We start from the raw sequence: 4,008 nt of genomic DNA on the forward strand, positions 1-4,008 counted from the left end.
ACTATGTGGCCACATTGCTGGAAGAGGTGGGGTGGACCTCTCGACATTTTGGTTTATCAGAGAGGATGACTTCAAGTAGATGGAGGTAATAATAATGCAGAAGGAAAGCTAGGAAACCAAGACTCTTATTACACAGTTAGGACTCAGATCCATTACAAAGAACATTCAATAAAAGAATGTGGTATGAAATTGGAAGAAAAGTAGAAACTCTGTTTTCCGGTAGCATCTCTTTAAGTGTGTACAGAATAGGAAGAGAGAACAAAGAAATGCCCCCAGTGGAAAGTCAGTGGCATAGAGAGCACATCCATAAAGACTATATCTAAGAGAAGAGCTCTTTCCTACAGAACCTACATATAAAAGTCCATCAACAAATATGTGTTGAATGAATAAATGATTAGATTAATAAGCAGGAATCACTCCTAAATTCTAGAAAATCTAATATTTGGGAAAAATAAGTATTTGGAGATGATTGACACTGTCAGTGGATCCATAGGCCAATACTGAAATGTGCTGTTCTCTGAAGCATGGATCCAAGAAGTAACAGCCCACAGAGACAACTGTACAATACATTTCATCCAACTGGGGATCAAAAATACCACCTGAAGAGGTTGGGGGGAATTTCTAAGGAATATTTCAAAGTATCCAGTAATACCAATAAGAATTAATAAATTTGGAAGAATACCAGTGCTTGCTTCAGCAGCACAGATACTAGAACTGGAATGATACAGAGAAGATTAGCATGGCCCCTGCATAAGTATGACATGTAAATTCATGAAGTGCTCCATATTTTAATATTTGTTTAACTGAATCACTTTACTGTACACCTGAGGCAACACACAATATTATAAATCAACTATATCCCAATATAAAATAAGCATTAAATTTTTAAAAAAGAAGAATACTAATACTTATAATGTCAGATCTCCATGTAACAGTGCACAGAACATGAAAAAATAAGTTGCATTTGAGGTTTTTTAAGAGGGGGAAGAAATACTGGCTCATAAGTCTTTTGGATAAAACTCAAATTTTATATAATATAAAATGTGTGCATTACTGAATAGGAACAGATTTGGGAGGAAAACAGAAGGAAAAAAAAGGTGGATTGGTCCTATATGTCTAAAGTATCTTATCATATTTCTGATAAGATATAGAAGGTATAAATGATCTGACATCATAGGTGATTGACAAAAAAATTAATAAAACAAATGAGATTTTAAAATAAATATAGAAAAGTCAGTCACAGAAAAAAAGACTGATTAGTGAAAAATGCAAAATTTAGATTAAAATTATTTTAAATAACTGAAAAAATATTGACCAAAGTAATGACGAAATATTGAAAGTCAATGTCATTGGACACTAAAGAGAAAGCAGGGACATTAATAGATATGATATTAGGATATACTAAATCATCGCCCCAAAATAAGTTTTCAACTATAATTGAAATAAAGAATTTAAAAAAGGAAAGGGTAAAAAATAGCCACAGACAATCTATATGGATCCACAGGGAATTTCTAGGGACAGTCTAACTTCCTGGACTAATAGGTTCCAGCTGAGGCAGCTGGTGTACATTCTTCCAGGACAGAGAACAAAGGGGAAAGAGCCATGTGTTATCCTTATGCTTGTCACCTTTTTGAGCACAGAGACTCACATCTCATCCCACCATATCTCTGATGACTTCACGCTGTAGGAACCACTGCAGAGGGGCCAGGGGCAATCCTAACGCCTCTACTTGTCCTGTGGACCAACAGGACCGTACAGCCACCCCCACCACTGCCACCGCCACGACCATAACCGCAACACCGTGGCCTCAGAAAACATCTCCGTTCTCTTAGATCGAACGCATACATACTACGGAGAAATTCATCATCAGACAAGTCAAAGCATATTAGAGGTCAGCACAGAGCCAAAAATGTATGGCCTTAGAAACCAAACAGTTTTCAATGCATTTCTATCACTGTCCTGCTTGAATGCCTTGCTTATATCCAAGCATTCTACGTCCTTCATTGATTACTGCTCCTTTCCAAGGTTCTTACTGTTTGAATTCTCAAACATTGCCATTCGTTTGTGTATGAAATATTGTATTTTATGACCTAGCACAGGTAGAAGTATCATCGTGCTTAGACCAGGAAGAAAGTGCTAATTGCCTACTGCGTGGCCTCATGGCAAGTTACCTAAGTAAGGTTGTAACTAGCAAATGAAAGGTTCTGTGCGAAAGTCCTTGGAAAACTAAACAGCCCCATGCAGTTGTCAAACATTTAAATCTTTGTAACTTTCCGAGTTGGCTATCTATAGATTTAAGGAATTTTTTTTTTTTTTTACCTTTCACAGATGAAGTACTAAGAAACTGGTTCCTGTGGTGTGAAGAAGCTCCAAACAGGATGCATCATACTGGATTTTTGCAGACCTGAGTCAAACTAGGTGTGGTTGTGTAGCCGCTGTGACAATGAGCTTTTGTGTCCATTTCTAAAAGGAACCTACCTGCCACACAGGTTGCCCTCCCGCAAAAATACCTCTCCACTGAAAGTTGGCACAAGCTGGTGAAAATGACTCTATGTCATGAAAAGCATACGGAGCATAAGCTTACCTAATTAATAATTTTCTGGGTGTTTTCCTTTTCCTCTGCAGCTGCTGAACAGAGTGGTTCTGATTAAGCCATACACATCGTGAGAAATGCCACTTCACAAGGGTGCTACATTCTGTATTTCCCCCCAACTTTGATCCCTGCTCATTGGTCCCTTTGATCTCTGAACAGGATGTACAAGGTTCACTAATCAATGCTTCCCCTCATTTTTGCTCCTTAGTCTGTTAAGTGTTTATATTTAAATCATTGACTAGAACAGGTGAATATGTATGACCTGTGTCTTTTTCCATTTAGCGTTTGTCTTCAAAAGACAGAAGGAAAAGAAAAGCTTTACAATTTTCAACCAAGTTTTCATTAAAGGCAGAATTAAGAAGGATTGAAAATATGGCACTCATTTCTTCCTCTTCGAAAATTTGGATCAGTTTCTAGGGAGCATGAGAAGATGGTGGAATGGAAGAATGAGACCCATTGTTAACCCATGCCCTTTTGTACGCTAGAACACAAGTCTCTGTTGTCTCAGATAGCAAAGGAGAGACATGTATATGCCACGGGCTTGGTGATGAAGCTATGCCACGTGCCACCTATTCTAAAGACTCCTCTCTCAAGAGTCAGTGGGTAAATGGGTAAGAAACTTACCACTGAGAAGAGAACTCAGATCAGATCAGATCAGATCAGTCACTCAGTCGTGTCCGACTCTTTGCGACCCCGTGAATTGCAGCACGCCAGGCCTCCCTGTCCATCACCAACTCCCGGAGTTCACTCAGACTCACATCCACCGAGTCAGTGATGCCATCCAGCCATCTCATCCTCTGTCGTCCCCTTCTCCTCCTGCCTCCAATCCCTCCCAGCAGCAGAGTCTTTTCCAATGAGTCAATTCTTCCCATGAGCTGGCCAAAGTACTGGAGTTTCAGCTTTAGCATCATTCCTTCCAAAGAACACCCAGGGCTGATCTCCTTTAGAATGGACTGGTTGGATCTCCTTGCAGTCCAAGGGACTCTCAAGAGTCTTCTCCAACACCACAGTTCAAAAGCATCAATTCTTCGGCGCTCAGCCTTCTTCACAGTCCAACTCTGACATCCATACATGACCACAGGAAAAACCATAGCCTTGACTAGAAGAACCTTTGTTGACAAAGTAATGTCTCTGCTTTTCAATATGCTATCTAGGTTGGTCATAACTTGCCTTCCAAGGAGTAAGTGTCTTTTAATTTCATGGCTGTAGTCACCATCTGTAGTGATTTTGGAGCCCAGAAAAATAAAGTCTGACACTGTTTCCACTGTTTCCCCATCTATTCCCCATGAAGTGATGGGCCCAGATGCCATGATCTTCGTTTTCTGAATGTTGCGCTTTAAGCCAACTTTTTCACTCTCCACTTTCACTTTCATCAAGAGGCTTTTGAGTTCCTCTTCACTTTCTGCCATAAGGGT

General features: G+C 39.7%; 1 non-coding gene across 1 annotated transcript; it reads left to right on the top strand.

Annotated features, from left to right (window-relative positions):
- Positions 1 to 684: 684 nt before the first annotated feature.
- On the top strand, positions 685 to 791 carry LOC129637147 (U6 spliceosomal RNA). The gene has a single exon (XR_008707357.1). It is a non-coding gene; the product is annotated as a U6 spliceosomal RNA (small nuclear RNA).
- Positions 792 to 4,008: the final 3,217 nt, after the last annotated feature.

This window comes from Bubalus kerabau, chromosome 22, assembly GCF_029407905.1.
Source record: "Bubalus kerabau isolate K-KA32 ecotype Philippines breed swamp buffalo chromosome 22, PCC_UOA_SB_1v2, whole genome shotgun sequence".
NCBI classification, from domain to species: domain Eukaryota; kingdom Metazoa; phylum Chordata; class Mammalia; order Artiodactyla; family Bovidae; genus Bubalus; species Bubalus kerabau.